The 19510-nt window shown below is 43.7% G+C and overlaps 1 pseudogene; it reads right to left on the minus strand.

Moving 5' to 3' along the window:
- Positions 1-6949: 6949 nt before the first annotated feature.
- LOC129687329 (laminin subunit beta-4-like) overlaps positions 6950-19510 on the minus strand; it is a 119922-nt pseudogene continuing 107361 nt past the window's right edge.

Here is a 19510-nt window from a genome sequence, read left to right on the forward strand (position 1 = left end):
ATCTATCTATCTATCTATCTATCTATCTATCTATCTATCTATCTATCCATCCATCTACCTACCTACCTAGCAATCTATCTATGTAGTGTTGGAAGCTGCATCTAAGGCTGGTGCTACGGATGTGTCCCAACAATGAGCTATATTCTCAGCCCTAGAAGAGAAGATTTTTAATGGCTCCTATAAGGCGTAGCTTCTTAAATTGGGGGTTCCAACCCCATATAGCATCATGTAATTGAATGTCTCCATCGCACACATAACAAAGAAAAGGCAACCATAAAAGGTTTCTGAATGCTCAGTGATGAAAAATCGATTCACGATTAAACACGTAGTAAATTGAGGTGTTTCTGCGGTGCTTGTCCAATGTCCCATCATGCAACTCCACTGCAGGCTTGGCTCTGAATCTGCATCATATGCACTGCACTCGGTCTCACTCTACAAGGCCGAGGAGTGCCCCCAGGAACACCTTGGCACAGATTTCAGATTGATGTACAGTGGTTTTTTTTTTTTTCAATGTTGTTTGTGTTTTCTTAATTACATCGAGAGATTTTTCTTGCGTTTCTTTATGTGTGTATACATTCGCATGCATGCCACAGCGCACATGCAGAGGTCAAAGGACAGTTGTCAGGATTCAGTTCCCTTCTGCTACCGTGTGGGACCCAGGGCTCCAAGTCAGATAGTCAGGCTTGATGGTCACAGGCTGAGCCACTGCCACAGCCCCGTCCAATGTCTTCTGTCCTCCAAGAGGCATAGTGGTTTAATTATGACATGAAGACCTTTGTCATTTTCCTTCCCCGTTCTTCAGCATGTGCATATGGATTTGTCCCTATTTGGATTGCATTTGTTAAAATGTGTGATTTTTAACCATTGTTGTTTGACTTGCTGCCTTGACTTTCACAGAACGTCTTTAAATGGATTTTGACTTGAGGATTAGGACAGGAGTTGCAACCAATTTTGAAATTTTGAACAAAAAAATTGAAATGATTTTTTTAAACTATACACTTGCCATTTTATGCTATGAGCTTGTGGAAAATGACATTCTCAGCATTGCTGGTTATAAACAAAAATATTGACGAAGTTTGAAAAGTGTGGTTGATGCCCTATGCCCCACTGTGGTGAATGCTCAGCCAGAATGCAGCATTTCCCTCGAGTATGAGCGTGAGTGTGCGTGGCATGTGTGTGTTGGTGTGGGTCAGGGGACAACCTCGCCTTCTGCTTTGCTAGAGACAGGGTCTCTCATGTCCATTGGTGCGTACACCAGGCTAGCCGAGCCTTGAGCTTCCTACAATTCTCCACCATTGTCTCTTTTTTTTTCAGGAAAGGTGTGTGCTGGGATTGCAGAGGCCTTCGTTACTGTGGTTAGATCTCCATGTGGGCTCTGCAGATCCAAACTCAATCTGTCACACTTGAGTGGCAAGTGCTTTAACCACTGAGCCATCCCTTGAACTCCCATTTAATTATTTATACAAAAAGACATACCTTGTTAGTATACAAATTTGCTTTTGTTTCTAATAGACAGTAAAATTATATGTACATGAAAGAATTGTTTTAACATGAAGTTCTTTAAGATTTATTTTCAAAAAATGTTTAGTTTTTGTAACTATTTTATAGGCCTGTATTCCTAGTGTTGTGTAAAAACTTATTTGACACAAAAGATTGTGAATGCAAAAGTTTAAATTTTTGTTATAAGTAATTCTAGTTATTGAGAGGGGAAAACTTTTTTGTCTTGTGTATGTATTCGTTCCTATTTGACACACTTTCTCTGAATGCTGAAATAAAGATCCTAATAGTTCTCAGTGTCTACTTTTAGAGGGCTGGAATCATGGGATGAGCAGCTCATGTGGCAATGGAACATACTTTTTTGATTGTTGAGTCTGAGGCCAGCCTGGCTTGTATCGGTTTGTGGTCAATTCCTCTAAGCGAGTAACATGACTTTAAAGTGCTCTGTGCTTGGCTGACTTCCATAGGGAACAAAAACCGTGACTGAACACATGCCCTGTGTTGTCCTGGAGCTTACTATCTGCCGAGACACATCAGCCAGGACAATGGAGAGGGTTAGAGGCTTTAGTTAGTAGAGCAGGTTGAATGTAGTGTCTGGGGTAGGTTCATTAGACTAGAGAGACAGACACAGGGCTACAAGGACAATAGCATCAGAGAGAACACTACTCTGGGTGTGAGTTGCACAGTGTCGTAGCCATAATGATGGAGGGTTTCAGAGGTCCTCATTCTTCCTGAAGCCTATCACATGAATTAGCTCAGTCACCCTGGGATTGAAGGAAATGCACGCACACGGCCTCTGTCTCACTTAAAGTCCCGGCAGAATTTGTACATATTGCCCGGCCCTGGGTCCACCATCTCCCCCCTGCCCCCTCCAAGCAGGGAAGAGAGGACTGCTGTAGTGGGCAGAAGAGGATCTGAGGACCCCTGAGGTCCCGAAGATACTTGTGAAGATGCCACTCTGTTAAAGAGAACATATCAGGCAGCTTGAGCGGGAAGCGTGCTTTCCTCTCATATACAAGCTCTCGGTCTCCAAGAAAGATTTGACCCATGTGTCACTCAGTGTCTTTTCTCCACAGTCCTGCTCTCTGCCTAGGAAGGCTCATCTACATGGGAGGAGCAGTCTGTGAGAGACTCAAGGAGAGAGAGCTACCTGTTCCCCCACCCCCACCACCAAGATTTATGCACCAAGAACCCCATGCTGAGTCATCAAGCTGGCTGCCCAGGGGCTCTTGAAAAGTGGCTTTCCTCCACATAGTCAGTCTAAAAGTTCTCAGTCAAGCCCTTCTCCCTGATGCTCCCTGCCTGGTACTGGCTCTGGGATGCTAAGGAGCCAGTTGTGTCCTCTCAGTCCTGGGGGAAGAGGGGCAGGTTAGGTGCTAGGTCCCAAGTCATCCTCCCAGCACTCTCCTCCCTGCTCCTGTGTCCTGATCTTGCTCTATGCCATTGTGTCACCTTAGTGATTTTGCCTGGCTGTTCTCACTACTGGATCTTTGTCGCTCTTTGCGTGGGTGAGCTTCTAACCTGTAGGAGGCAGAATCATCCCTTCAGTGGCCTGGCTGTCTCTTGGGGAACTCGTTTCCTGATCATTATGTGGAATTTCTGATGCCACTGGCTGGGTTCTACCTGGCCTCTGGTAATAGGCTTCCTGCAGCTTACCAGCCTACCCATGGCCTGCAAGCTCCCGGGTTCTTTGGACATCCTCCTGCTGTACCTTCTATGTCCAGCACTGTGACCCCATGGCCTGACCCCGCTCCTGGACCTGTCAGTCGAAGCAACTTTTCTGGCTACCATTTGGCCCTGGCTATCCTGCTCCTGTATCTCATATACTCCTGGTCTGAGAAACTCAGAATCTGTCTAGACGTTCCTGTGTTAGTCCTATTCAGACTTCTGGTGTAGGAAGATATGTTTGTTTGTTTTCTGTTAAAATTAGGAGACTATTAAAATATTTACAGTAGAGACAAACGCAATGTATGCATACTAATGTAAATAACTTCTTTTGTAGAATAATTATCAGTTAGAGGGCTGGAGAGATGGCTCAGTAGTTAAGGGCACTGACTGCTCTTCCAGAGGACCAGGTTCAAATTCAAGCACCCACAAGGCAGCTTACAACTGTCTGTAACTCCAAGATCTGACACTCCCTCATAGACATACATTCAGGCAAAGCATGAAGGTACATAAAATAAAGGTAAATAAATTTAAAAAAATAAAATATGTCGGTTAGTCATATTGCCAGTTAATAATTTACACTATATAGGTGTATGTTAGTCAGCTTTCTATCACTCTGATGAAATGTCAGAGGCAATAAATTTAAAAGGAAGAAAAGTTCCTTTTCGCTCACGTGGCGCCTTGCCCTATGGCGTTGGGGATGTGGTGGCGTGGTACAGCATGGCAGAAATGCATGGAGCAGGCCTGTTGACTTCATGGATGCTGGAAGCAAAGAAAGAAAGAAGGTAGGCTTGGGCTTGAGCACGTGGCTCAATCCAGTGGCTTGGCCTGCTTCCACTCCTAGACTTTGCTTTTTCCAACTATGACCGACCTCATAAAGGTTTCACCAACTCCTAACATTGCCGTAGCTGGGGACCAAGGTTTGACACATGGGCCCTCAGAGGATGTACTGGTTACTTCCTATTGTCAACTGGACACAAAGCAGATTTACTTGGGGAAAAGGAACTTCAATTCAACTGAAGAATTGCCGCCATCATGTTGGTCTGTGGGGGCCTGGGATATTTAGGAAAGGTAGCTGAGCAAGCGAATAAGCAGGGTTCCACTATTGTTCCTGCCTCTGCTCCTGCCTGAGGTCCTGCCATGACTTCCCTCAGGGACAGGATATCACCTAGAAGGGTAAGCCAAGCGACCCCTTTTCTCCCCAAGTTGCTTTTGGTTATGACATTTATTGCAGTGTCAGAGAAGCAAGCCAGAACACAGGATTTTCCAGATCCGTACTGAGGCTTTTCCGATATTTACCCACCTGAAGATTTGCTGCTTTATTGGCTACTTGCGTCAAATTCTCTTTCCTGGATGAGGGGCAGATCTGTGCTGTGTGCAGTGAAAGCTGGTGAAGCATCCTGTAGGCAAAATACATGGATCTGAAACCAAGAGCAGAGAAACAGGCAACACTGTTCACAACTGCATCCATGTGACTTGTGAGCCAAGGTTTTCTTCCTGTGCTGTGACTTTGTGCTCTGGTCTCTAAGGAAATCTATTATTAGTATTTTTTTTTTTTTTACTATTGACACTGTGCTTTTTCCATTGAATTTGAATATATACTCATACACACATACCTATATGGGACTCTTTGTGTTAAACATTATACAAGCCAAAGGAGAGGAAGATGATAAACTTGGTTATTGTCCCTGTTAACAAATGGACTAGCGCTCAAATATTCAGGGCAGCAGGGAGGAGTGTGCAGGGCCATCCTTGTACTGCCTGAGCATTCCATCTGTATGTCTACAGGACACTCAGGATTTGGGCTGGGCAATACATCAGTCAGTAAAGTGCTTGTCCTGCAAGCATGGGGACCAGGGTTTGACCCCACATAGGGAAACTGGGTGTAAGTTTCCAGTACTGGAGAGGTAGAAATGGATCTCTACCCTCTCCTGAGGGCCACTGGCCATCCAGCCTAAACTCAAGCCCCAGGTCGTGGCCCACTGTGGATGGTGCAACCGTGGGTTGGTGGTCCTGGGTTCTATAAGAAAGCAGGCCGAGCAAGCCGGAAGGAGCAAGGCAGTAAAGTACACCCCTCCATGGCCTCTGTAGCAGCTCCTGTCTCCAGGATCCTGCCCGCTTGAGTTCCTGTCCTGACTTCCTTTGATGGTGAACAGTGATGTGGAAGCACAAGTCAAATAAACCCTTTCCTTCCTAACTTGCTTTGGTCATAGTATTTCACCGCAGCAATAGAAATCCTCAAACGGACGCAGAGAGGGGGATGGTGGAGGGAGAGGATTAAAAACAGACTTCATGGCAGTTATATTTTTTATATTTTCTGACTCTCCGGGTCAAGTTTGCACTGTCTTTCAAGGGAGGTTTGTAGGTCCTATTGTTATGAGGTGAAGCTCTGCAACTGTAGGCTTGATGAGAAGGCATTTCTGGGCAATCCTTCCTGCAGAGAACTTTCCATCAGCTCTTCAGGACCCACAGTAAAATAGATCCTGCACTTTTCCTTAACAGCCTACATTCTAACAATTTTCATACTTAGTTGTATTCTCAAAGCCCTTTGCTGTGTTATCAAGTCCCATTTTTATGAGTCAGTCCTTAGTAGGAATAGCTCCAGCTGTCCTCCTTCAGATGTCCTTGGTCACGCTGGCATATATTAATGCGGGACCAAACTGCCTGAGATAACACCACTGAAGGACTGCATTCCCAAGCAGACGCGCTATGCTCTGTTACAAATCCAACATGCAAAAACCCAGGAAGCATGTGAAACCATGAACTCACTGTGACATGAGACAGTCCAGCCTCATGGTTTATATTAAACAATAAGAACATGACTGCTGATCTTTATTTTAAAGCAGCAGATTTTTATATATAGCTACAGAAAAATTATGGAAAGTAGTTCAGTATTTATGTTTTAAAAAAAAAATATTGTTCCAGTGCCTTTTGGAGAAAATGGAATCCAAGAGCTGAGAGAATTAGTGTATAGGGAAGTGTGATGTGAGGTACACTTTGAGTTTTATGAATTTTATCTAAAGTTTTAACAGTAAAAATGCCAAATAAATAGATTAAACAACCCAGTGCATGCCACTGTATGTATGTATGTATGTATGTACGTACGTATGTGTGTATGTACGTATGTATGCGTGTATTCCTTCCTAGCATTAGAAATCATTACTTAATGTTATATTCACTTATGGCAATGATTATTGGTAAGCAGAGATTTTTTTTTTGAGGCAGGGCTTTTCTGTGTAGCCTTGGCTGTCCTGGACTCACTTTGTAACCCAGGCTGGCCTTGAACTCACAGAGATCCACCTGCCTCTGCCTCCCTGAGTGCTTGGATTACAGGTGTGCACCACTGAGCCTGGCTAGTGAGTGGAGAATTTACTTAGATTTTTACTTGGCAGATAAAGCAATTGTTTTAAACTGTGGAAAACAAAAGAATGCACACAGGATTTTTGAAGCAGACAGCCTCGTTCCTTGGCTCCTACCACGAAGTGACACTGACATTTGCTCTGACCCAGTTTTTCCCTCCAGCCACACTGAGCAGTCCAAGTAGGGATGGTGAAGATATTGACCTCAGTGCTCCACCAGTTTAACACAGCTCTCGGGTTTGGGCTTAAGAAGCCAGAGACAGGGCGGGCGCAGTGGCACACGCAATGTAATCCAAGGCAGGTGGATCTCTGTGAGTTCGAGGCCAGCCTGGTCTACAAAGTGAGTCCAGGACAACCAAGGCCCCACAAAGAAAAATAATAAGCCAGAAATACAGGCACAAGCTCTTGCATGTGGATTTTGCCTATAATTAGCAGGTGGCATAGTTCTTAACAATTTCATTTCTAATGGACAACTTGATCTTCCAGTTTCAGTTGGTCAACTTTTTGTCTACCTAGACGCAAATCTATCTTTTCTAAATCTGAAAGAAGATGAAAAGAATGGTGTATGTCTGCTTCATAGGTCCTTCCTGGGTTTTATCATTATGAAGACAGATTTGTGTGTCTCTTTGTGATGTGTTTTGATTCAGTGGGTAAAATAAAATCTTTCTTTACCAGACATCTCAAAAAATTCACACCATAAATCAGAGAAAACTGACACATTTGTCCAAACATTTTGTATCAAAAGGCATTTAAAGAAGCCATTCATAGCCAGAGTTTATTAGAAATGAAAAGGCCTGTGCAGCTTTGAGTGCGCTTGTAGATATTTTTCCAAATCAAAGTATTTTGTTTTACCACTTTAACAGTGAACAAGGGAACTCTGGAATTTTCCAATTTTTCAGAAATGTCCTACTGATGAGAAAGTTTCTGAACTGTGACAGAAAATTGACTTTTCTTTTGGCTCTACATTTACCCATTGATTAATTTATTATCGATTTATCCCTTCATGTACTTGTCTAATAACTGTTGCCATTCAACAATTATTTGGGAATTCCAATAAACCTTGATGAAGAACCTACAGAATAAGGGATAGAGAGCATGGATAATAACACGAGATGTTTGTTTGTTTCAAAAGAAACCCTAAAAACCTTAGGTAGAAGTGGACCTTCTGAAAGCAAGAAAGTAAAGGTGCCTCTCTTCATTGTTCAGAGGACACCTAAGACTAGGCTAGTTAGGAGTGATTGTCAGACTAGCATGCAGGCTAGGCCACAGAAGAGTCGGAAAGCATTCTCGGAGCTGCTGTCATGACGTTTCATGCAGCAAGAAAAAGGTTCCTAGCCTGTGACATAGCTATCTTCACGTACTTGAAGAGCCAGCGTAGAAACCAGAGTGAATGTGTTCTCTGCTACTCTGAGGAAATAAAATAAAAAGCAGCAGATAAAAACTTGCCGAAGGAAGATATTTTTTTTTGTGTCTGAATATAAAGAGGAATGTTACAGCAGCCACTGCTGCTCAAAGACTGAAGAGCTGCTGTGAAAACAGTGCTCCGTCACTAGACATTTTCACAAGTGGGCCATTTGGAGTTAAAAAGCTGATCCAACCCTGGACCTCTGTGTGAAAAGGGACCGCCATGTTCCTACCAGGTAAATTGATATGACCGAGAAGGCTATCTTTCATTTCCACTCTCCATCTTGTTCAGTGTCCTGGTATGTTAACCTCCATAATGGCTCCATCAGGCTTCCTCTACCTCTCTGCTTACATGCTCACGTGGCTGGAGGAATGTGCTGATGGGTGGCCATACTGAAACATACAGCAGACATTCTCCACCCCTGCACAGCATTCGGAAGCTCTTTCCTCTCAGCTCTAGCTCTTCCTAACATGATTCATACAGCTTTGGTAACATTCTTGCTTCTCTTACCTCGTGGGTCCAGAGATGCTAAAGGATTCCTCTCCTGCCTTCATACACATGCACAAATACATAAATGAATGCAAAAAAAAAAAAAGAATAATTTGAAAAAGACTTGGAATCTATTTTTCTCTCCTGTAGTGAGAACTTTGGGATTTTGGTTTCTTTAAAAACATGTTATATGAATATGTTTTTTGCTTTAATCTCAGGTGTGGGGACATGGGGTTACTTCACAAAGGCTGACTGTAATTTGCCTCATGCTTTGGCAGAGGTGTGGTTTTGCCAGCTGCAGATAGTTTCTGCCATTGTGTGGCACATGGAATTCTGGGAATTTTTCAGAGAGGTATATAAATGATAGGGCCCCGAGAGGCATGGCGGGTTGTTGGTTGCAGTTGCTTAGCAGTCAGCACAAAGAAAAAACAACAAAAAGAAATTAGGTATCCTCACAGCGAAGATCAAACTTGCCCCAAGGAGCTCGAGGCTCCTAGTCAGCCCCTTTCGGACCCTTGACTTTATTCAGGGACCTCTTTCCTCTCTACCCTTTTCTTTCTCATATCTAGTGTTGGGAGGTTGAAAGGGAAGAAAAGGCATGGAGAGGGTGGAAGGAAGAAGAACCCACAAAGCAGCAAGTGCCCGTTATACTCTCCTACCCTTAAACCGGGGCTGACTTGAGGAGTTGTCTTGACCAATGGATCCTGGGATAATGGTGTTGCCGGGCCTCAGGGGCCAGCTTTGCATCTTCTGTGCTCATCCTCAGGGGATCATGAAGCAGCCACGCTTGGATCTTAGGTCAGTCCCTGTCTCGACTGTCCCTCTGATCATACTCAGGTGTTCCAGATGGCTTGTGCAGAATGACCGGGACAACCCAGTGGCAATAGAGACACAGCTGTCATTTTAAGCTATCCAACTTGGGCTGTTGCCATGTAGTGAGGAGCTAATGGGGAGGACTCGGTTGTAAGTACCTCACCCTGAGTAATGGCAAGCGTGCTTGCTGTCTCTTTCCAATCTCCACAGGCTGCAGGCCTGTGGGCATCTGTCCTAATAGATGTGTGGGCGCTTTTCAAGTGGCAGGATGGGAATGACAGTCAAACCCTGTTTTATTTTTCTGTTCTGTTGAGCTGTAGAAGCTGCCTTAAAGAAAAAGAGGAAAGGGAGTGGGGTGTGTTATCTCAGCTCCCCCGGAGAAGTCTGAGACTCTCAGGTACTCAGGGAAGGCGCTAGCTTAAGTTTCTCTTCCAGACTAATTTCCTGAACTATCAAGTGTCAGTCAACACAGCAAAATGGAAGCAATTTGGACACGAAGCATAGACAGAAATAGGCTTCCCATGTTTTTGCCTCAACAGTAAAGACTAAGGTCTGAGGGTATCTGAACTGACTTTCATGGTTTTGGCTATACAATGTAAGATAAAATACCCCCTCCCCTGCCTGCCTTCTTGAGGCTTCCCTACCATTTGCCTTGAAAAGGTTTTAGGAAACTGCAAAAAATGATAAAAAAAAAAAAATCCAGAAACATTCCTCATTTTAGACAACTGTATAAGAGTAAATTTCAGTTTCCATTTCACCTAAAATAATTAATGGTAATAGCTTTGTATTTCTTTGTGGTTCCCTAACTTTGCCCCACACTTAAGTTGCATTTTCATTTTATCCATATTTGAGCAATGTTACAAGTGGCTGTATCTTTAATAAAGATGCATTTATAACTGAGGAGTCCTGCCTAATTTATCATTTTGAGAATTGTTCCTCCCATAAAAATATCATTAGTTTTAAACTTGGTGGAGACAATACATATGACCATGAGTACAAAGAGTGCTCTGTACTCATTATTTGGTATTTTTAAAATTCAAATATTTTAGTGCTACCCAGAAAAATCATGACTATCGGTGTGGAAAGGAAGGTTCTGTCTCCTTCCTCTGCAGAGGCTGCCCCGCCCCCACTTAGGGTTATGGGCAGCTGTCTCCTCTATGTGGAGATTAGCCATCTGAACTCGCATCCTAAGGCTTAGGGAAAAGACACTTGGCTGGCTGACCCGTCCATCCCCACAGCCCTGTTCTCTATTTCATCATTTATAGTATATGCTTACTGTATTCCATGTACATTCCAGTTTTCATTTTGATCAAAACCTTTTTTCAGAAAAAAATAATTCTTTCTGGATCTCTACCTTAGACCTAGTTTAGGGGACTCAAGCACAAGAATCTAGATCATTCTAACCCCAAAAGAGATTTTTCTTTTTCATAAGAAGAAAAATAAGCATAATGGTCGAGACCACGGGTTTCTCAGCCTCACCAGCTTTGACACGGGTCAGTATCACAGTCTGAGGCCTTTGTGTTTTGTTTGTTTGGATACCAGCCTGGCCTCCCATTTGCTATGTAGCCAGGATGACCTTGTACTTCTGATCCTCCTGCCTCTACCATACACTGTACATCTGATTTATGCAGGGGCGGAGATGGGTCCAGAGCTTCTTGCGTGCTTGGCCAGCAGCCCACCAATGGGGCTGCATTTCCAGTCCTCGTCCTGTCCTGGGCATTGTAATAACGTTCAGTGATATCTTTGACCTCACAAGCAAAAATATCTTGAGCTGTCTCAACTCCAGCTGGGAACACTAAGTTGAAGAAAGGACATTTCAAGGAGACCCAAGTGAATTGCTGTTCTGACAAATCAGGGCAGTTTTTCATTCCTGGGAAAACTCATGCAGAGGGCTCATGACTTTAGAGCCGCTCAAACACAAGACCAACACACACTTTACTTTTCAGGGCACTTATCTGAGGCTAAGTCATGTGAGTGACAAATTAAGATGGGTGTAAGTTCTAGCGGAGAGATGGGGTTTTAGGATGTTACTTACTGTCAGATTGGCAGTGTGGGTGAAAGAGTAGGTACCTGCTACCCTCTTTATCTCATCCTCTGTATCTCCAGTCAGCCTCCCAGAAGCATTGGTGAGCTGTCTTATTCTTCATAAGGTTTCATTCATCAGCCCCACAGTGCTCATCTTACATTGAAGAGCATACTGAGTTTTCAGCTCAGCAAACTCCTGTAACAGAGCCATACTCCCATCATCAGAAAAGTACTTATAAGGCTTGCCATGTCCATGAAGATGCTCCTGTTCCTTCTAGAAAGAACACAGACTGAACGGTAGTCCAAAGTACAGATGTTGTCTAGTCCCTTGTGTTTTCTAAGAGGGCTTTTATTTGTATGCTTTTAAAAAACAGTTTGAAAAAAAAAATCCAGCTTTAATTAAAACAAAGTTTTTAGGTATAAAATATTAATTCTTATAGCATAGTGAAGCATCATTGATGGGCCCATAAGCGTTTGCGGCCTTCTAGTCTTTTGTAGTGGGAGACACAGAAGACAGAATGAACTAATCTATGCTTCCCTGATCTCTGGTTCAGTCGAGTAAACAGTTGCACATCCAAGATGAAGGATGGAGCAAGGAAGATTTAGAAGACACAGGATATGTTATTTGGTTGGCAAATGGTGAGAGAGAAATGTGGGAGAGTGGGAGACAAGAAGGAAAGTAGGGGAGTGGCATGAAGCTCCGCTGCAATTCAAGTGGAAATCTTCATTCTCAGCTTGTGTGGCTGATAACCCAGAGGCAAGAAGATGAACAAAGGCTGGGCTGGGGGAAGAGGATGGAGCTGGGAAGGAGGTGGAAGCAAGCCCCTTGCTCAATGTCTACTCTGCAGCAATGCTCCCAGCTCCTCCAGCAATGGAAAGTTTACCCAGCATGTTAGGAATTCAAAGCAAGTGAACAAACCAGTTGTAAAAGCCCCGACATTTTCCTTCCCCGTGTAAGCAAGCTACCCTATTCACACAGCCAACCAGAGATTTCCTACTAAGAAGGTGTGTTGATAGGTTCTTTCTGCAAGTTAAATGAGTGGACACTTTCCACAGGCAGTTAATTAACTCACTCCAGTGCTTGTAACTGGATCTGCTCTTCAGTGGGTGACTTTCCTTCACTGTCTGATTATATGCTGTGGGACTGAACCAAAGGGCAGAGACACACAATGTAGGTTAATAACACAAAATACTTAAGTATGCAGGTTCAGGAAGATGGTGACAGATAGGCTATGTGACCAGGGCACCATGAAGCATGCCAGGACAGGTAGGAGGGAAGGAAACACCCCGACAGGATTTGATTAGAGGCTGTTGTCTCCCACTGCACAAGATCCTCTCTACATTAGGAACCTATGGACATATAGCACTGAGTGCGGACTGCCATTAACGGAACTTTGGGTGATGACCCAAGGAACTGTAGTTAAAGGATTAGACTGCAAAGAAGCAGCGTGGGCCCCGGTGACAATGGTAGGAGAATGAATTTGTCAGTGCATGCAGCCTGACAGCCAGCAGATTCAGCTTGACCCTTCACCCCGCTGGCTGGCTCCTGGAGCCTATTGCAGAGAGACTCCGTTCTTCAGCTATCGCTTATTTTTGTTTTTATTTTTGTCGTTGTTTGGGTGTTTGGTTTATTGATTCGTTTTATTGGACTTTGCTAAGTCCAGCTGAGTGTTCATTTTTTGTGGCATGAGTTTTAACTTGTTGGGTTAAAGACCAGAAAGAAAATAAAATTTCTTTATGAAGCAAACCAACAACAAAACCCTGTTATTCGAAGCATTTTTAAAAACAGGACAAATGTCCCTGTCTCCACCAACCAGTTTAGGAAGATAGCTCTGACAGTGAGACAGTGCCCTGGGGTGCGGCTCCCATGTATATCCCCACTCCCACCTCAGGACAGCTAGCTGAATTTCCTCCTTGTCATTCTGCGTTCCTGCTGGCTTTATACTGCATCCTGGGCATAGATTGCATTCCTAACCGTATTTTGTGTTTGGAAGTCTGTTTTTGTTTTGGAGTTAGGGTTACATTATATAGCTCTGGCTGTCCTGGAACTCACTGTGTAGACCAGGCTGGTCGCAAACACAGAGATCCACCTATCTCTGCCTCCTGGGCTCTGGGATTAAAGATGTGCACTACCACACCAGACTAGAAGTTTTAATTCTATGCAAAATATAATGTTGCACACCTTGGACAACATTTTAATTGAAAATTATGCTTGTGGTGTGTGTGCGTGTGGTGTGTATGTGTGTGTGTACGTATGTGGTGTGTGTATGTATGTGTGGTGGGGGGGTATGTGGTGTGTATGTGTGTGTGTGTGTGGTGTGTATGTATGTGTGTGTGTTTGTGTGTACGTGTGTGTGTCTTATTCAGTAAAGTTCTTGTAGCACAACTACGAGGACCTGAACTTGGATTTCTAGCATCTACATTAAAGCTTTGCATGCCTACAATCCCAGTGCTAGGGAGGTAGAGGCAGCAAGATCACTAGAATTCACACAGGTCAGCCAGCATAGATGAGTCCAGGAGCTCTTGTGAGAGAGTCTATCTCATGGAGATAACCTAGAACCCCTGCACAGATGTAGCCCATGGCAGTTCAGTGTCCAAGTGGGTTCCCTAGTAATGGGAACAGGGACTGTCTCTGACATGAACTGATTGGCCTGCTCTTTAATTACCTCTCCCTGAGGGGGGAACAGCCTGCCAGGCCATAGAGGAGGACAATGCAGCCAGTCCTGATAAGACCTTATAGGCTAGGGTCAGATGGAAGGGGAGGAGGACCTCCCCTATCAGTGGACTGGGGAAGGGGCATGGAAGGAGAAAGAGGGAGGAAGGCTGGGATTAGGAGGGGAGGAGGGAGGGTACTACACCTGAGATACAAAGTGAATAAACTGTCATTATTAAAAAATAATTAAAACATGTTGAAATCTATACACCTAAAGAAGATAAACAAGAAAGAGGACCGGGGTAAGATGATCAATCCTTACTTAGAAAGACAAATGGGATGGGCATTGGACATAGGAGAAAACAAGTAACAGGACAGGAGCCTACCGCAGAGGGCTCCTGAAAGACTCTACCTAGCAGTGTAGCAAAGCAGATACTAAGACTCATAACCAAACCTTTGGCAAAGTGCAGGGAATCATATGAAAGAAAGAGGAGTTAGTATGGCATGGAAAGGATAGGAGTTCAACAAAGACCAAATATATCTGGGCACAGGGGTCTTTTCTGAGACTGACACTCAACCAAGGACCATGTATGGATATAACCTAGAACCTCTGCTCAGATGAAGCCCGGGGTAGCTCAGTAACCAATTGGTTTCCCATAGTAAGGGGAACAAGAACTATTTCTAACAGGAACTCAGTGGCTGGCTCTTTGACCTCCCCACCCCCCAAGGGAGGAGCAGTCCTGCTAGGCCACAGAGGAAGACTTTGCAGCCAGTCCTGAAGATACCTGATAAAACAGAGTCAGATGAAAGGGGAGGAGGTCCTCCCCAATTAGTGGACTTGGAAAGGGGCAGGGAGGAGATGAGGAAGGGAGGGAAGGTTTGGGAGGGATTGAGGGAGCGGGATACAGCTGGGATACAGAGTTAATAAAATGTAACTAATAAAAAAGAAAAAAGAAAAAAAATAAATTAATTAATTAAAAAAAATAAGGTTAAAGGAAAAGTGATTGTGGAAGGTACCTGATGTCAACCTCTAGCTTTCACATGCATGTGCACACGTGTGTAAATATAGCACATGCACAATAGCACATTCCCATATGATGGACACACACACATTATATATATAAGGGATAGATATGGACATATTAAAATATATTTTAAATACTTTTATATATACTTATATATATGAGTGAATACATATTTCTAGTTTATTTTTTTACCCATGTAATGTGTTTATCATTTGAATAAAGAAGAATACATTTTCCTATTCTCTGTCTGTTCCAGGTAGCCTCCACATTTTCCCATACAACAATAGTGAACCTCTTATGTTGCATTCTTTCCTTCCACTGACTGTATCCAGAGCTCCTGTTTAACTGTTTTGCAAATCTGACTGTATCCTGTGTTTGGCTGAGTGGTCATACTCTGTACCGTTGATTCTTAGAAGCTTGGCTCAAGGTCCTTCAGAGGGCATTTCTGCTTGCCGCTGTCAGGCATCTGAGGACAACTTTTTATGATATTTTTAGTTTGGGTTTAGAGGCTGCTTTGGTATTGTGAATCCTAACTTCAAACTCATATGACAAATGTTTTAGTTACTTTCCTACTGTGATGAAACACCATGACCAAAAACAACTTGGGGAGGAAAAGGTTTATTTAGCTTACATATTCTGAGTCACAGTCCATTGAGGGAAGCCAAGGCAGCACTCAAACTGGGCAGGAACCCGGAGGCAGGAGCTGATGCAGAGGCCAAAGAGGAGTATGGCTTACTGGCTGGTTTTTCATGGCTTGCTCAAACTGCTTTCTTACAGCACCCAGGACCATCGCCCCAGTGGTGGCACTACCCACAATAGGCTGGGCCCTTCCTCCCTTATCAACTGTCAATTAAGAAAATGCCCTACAGGCTGGCCTATAGCTGGATCTTAGGGAGGCATTTTCTCAAAAGAAGTTGCCTCCTGGGCTGGAGAGCTAGATGGCTCAGCTGTTAAAGGCTAGGCTCACAACCATAAATCTAAGAAGTTGCCTTCTTTCAAGAGGACTTAGAAACTAGCCAGCATAAGAGCCAACAGTGGATTGCAATTCCTGTAGGAGACTGAGTACTGTCCTACCCAGAGGCAATTTGATTGGCTAGAGAGAAAAAGGGGGAAAGAGGGATTGACTTTGGCAGATACCTGCTGCCCTTGTGAGGTGAGCACTTGCTGAGCTCTCTGGACTTATGCTTGCCTGTCATTCTGGCCTCTGGGGAAACTTCAGTTTCTTATTGACATCCTGTGTTACCTGTTTAGTTCTTTTCTACTAAGAAACATTCCTTAAGGTATTGGTCTACCATCTTCTACGATATGAAAATCCACGTCCTTAGGTATAAGTGAGAGTTCTTCTATAGCCAAAGGTTGAATACTGTTTCAGTAAACAGAGACATAGTAAACGCTTTGCACTTTATGGTCCAAAGAGTCCCTGTCGCTGCTCCCTGACTGTGGGGCATTGCAGTACAAATCAGCCACAGAGCAAGGTGGCTCTGGCTCCATTTCCCATTGTTCTAGAGTGTGTATCTGGAAAGGGAAAGCTGCCCCCACCCCCATTCTACAGTCTCTTCTGACATGGTTACTTTCTTTCATGCCTCCCCTTCTGTTCTTTATTGCTTTTCTCCTCAGGGTGCTTGATAGATAAATAGAGCCTAGACATAGGGACCTTGTGAGGAAGAGCACAATGACAGAAGATGGACATCCATCACACCGCGGGGTTAAGCCTTCCTGGTCTTTTGGCATCTCCTGGTTAAAAGGGGGCTGGCTTCTACAAACCTGGAACCTTTCAGCTTCACTTGGGATAAGCTGCAGCAATCTTAAAACCAGGAGGTGTATTTAGTTCAATGGTTTGTGAGGTTTTTTTAATTTAATTTAATTTTATTAATTACACTTTATTCACTTTGTATCCCCCCATAAGCCCCTCCCCAAGTTCACTGATAAGGGAGGTCCTCTTCTTCCTTCTGATCTTAGTCTATCAGATCACATCAGGAGTGGCTGCATTGTCATCTTCTGTGGCCTGGTAAGGCTGCTCTCCACTCAGATGATCAAAGAGCAGGCCTATCAGATTATGTCAGAGGCAGTCCCTCTTCCCATTACTATGTAACCCACTTGGACACTAAACTGCCATGGGCTACATCTGTGCAGGGGTTCTAGGTTATCTCCATGCCTGGTACCTGGTTGAAGTATGAGTCTCTGGGAAGACCCCTGTGTTCAAATTTTCTGGTTCTGTTGCTCTCCTTGTGGGGTTCCTGTCCTCTCCAGATCTTACTATTTCCCACTTCTTACATAAGATTCCATGCACTTTGCCCAACAATTGGCCATAAGTCTCACCGTCTGCTTTGATAGTCTGCAGGGCAGAGCCTTTCAGAGGTCCTCTGTGGCAGGTTTCTAGGTTGAATCAGGACCAGGTAAATCAATTAAATAGTCCTATATCCCCCAAGGAAATAGAAGCAGTCATCAAAAGTCTCCCATCCAAAAAAAGCCCAGGACCAGATGGTTTCAGTGCAGAATTCTACCAGACCTTCAAAGAAGAGCTAAATCCAATTCTCTTCAAACTATTCCACAAAATAGAAACAGAAGGAACACTACCAAACTCATTCTATGAAGCCACGGTCACCTTGGTATCTAAACCTCACAAAGACCCAACAAAGAAAGAGAATTTCAGGCCAATCTCCCTTATGAACATTGATGCAAAAATACTCAACAAAATACTTGCAAACCGAATACAAGAACACATCAAAGATATCATCCACTATGACCAAGTAGGCTTCATCCCAGGTATGCAGGGGTGGTTCAATATACGGAAATCTATCAATGTAATCCACCATAAGAACAAACTGAAGGAGAAAAACCACATGATAATCTCCCTAGATGCTGAAAAAGCATTTGACAAAATCCAGCATCCATTCATGTTTAAAGTATTGGAGAGCTCAGGGATACAAGGCACATATCTAAACATAGTAAAGGCGATATACAGCAAGCCTATAGCCAACATCAAACTGAACAGAGAGAAACTTAAAGCAATCCCACTGAAATCAGGGACAAGACGAGGCTGCCCACTCTCTCCATATCTCTTCAACATAGTGCTGGAAGTCCTGGCTAGAGCAATAAGACAGTTGAAGGAGATCAAGGGGATACAAATTGGAAAGGAAGAAGTCAAATTATCACTATTTGCAGATGATATGATAGTATACGTGAGTGACCCCAAAAACTCCACCAGGGAACTCCTACAGCTGATAAAAACCATCAGCAAAGTGGCCAGTTTGTGAGTTTTAAACTCTGTTCTCAACCAGAACTGAGCAGCTCTTGTCCACAAATCTACCTGTAAGTGGCTGTGTGACTTGGGACAGTGACATGACTTCTCTGAGTCTTAGTTCCCTATGCTGACAGTAGCACCTGCTACATGCTTCTTCCTACCCCTCACCCCTGTCCTGGGTCATGCTTAGAAGGATTCTGTAGTACAATCATCCGATGCACAATTCCATCAATATTAGTATAACACAATTAACATTAATGTAGAACACTAAATACGCGCAAAGTCCCACCAAAAATCTCAAGGTAGCTTCATTACAATTCCATCAGAGGGTCGGGGCAAGAATGAAATTATCATATGCAAAAGCAATTGTGTTTCCCACCTTCAGAATATATTTCAGGTTAGTTTGGAGAAGATGAAATACCTGCAGTACATTCCGCTTTACCTTTTGTAGCCTCGCAGTCAGCTGTGTGATAGCTGAGTTTTCCTGGCCTTCAGTGATCTGAGCTTGTTGCAACCTGTTCAGTGTCTTCTCAGGTCTTAACAGGCCATCTAAGGCAAGACACTAACCTATCAGATTAGATAAATATGCCATTATTCATTCACTTCACCTTGAGAATTCCAGAGACTCAACCAAAAATTTTACTGAATTATTTATAGTCCATTTAAATTCCTCTCAAGCAAAGCAACTTGCTGAAGCATTCATTTTGAGAAATAGGATTTATATGTAAATGCCGTTAGCAGTGCACATACATAACCAGGGCATACAGATTTCACCAGATACAGGCAGTTTTGCATGTAAAAATCAATTCCTACACTCTGATTTTTCAAAGGCATGCAGTGTTCTCTAAGTAATATTGGAGTGGGGGAGGGAGGGTGAAGAGACCTCACAGAGGAGAGGAACAGGGGCTGGAGGACCAAAGGGCTGGGTTTCTGGCTGTTTGTTCAGGGTTATTTATCCTCACTGACATTCCAGCAGCTCAGGGGCCAGTCAGAGGTTAAAATCACAAGCATTCCAAGTGATACGGACCATTTTCAGAACAAGCTCACCTCAACATTCAGCAGATACTTAGATCTGGGGGCTCAAAACAACCACGAGCAGCCCACACGGGAAGAGTGGAACACGGGGCAGACACCTGTGAAGTGTCGCTAGGAGTGCTTGGATCTAACCCACTCTCTACTCCAGTGGCCATCTTTCTCCTTTCTGAACTTAAGGAATCTTTTTATTTTCCAGTGAAACCTATATTCCCACAATATTTCATTTCAGTAACTCCCAGTGCACTAGCATTTTACACACACACACACACACACACACACACACACACACACACACACACA

The sequence above is a fragment of the Psammomys obesus genome, unplaced genomic scaffold (genome assembly GCF_907164565.1).
Source record: "Psammomys obesus unplaced genomic scaffold, mPsaObe1.curated_primary_1811, whole genome shotgun sequence".
NCBI lineage: Eukaryota > Metazoa > Chordata > Mammalia > Rodentia > Muridae > Psammomys > Psammomys obesus.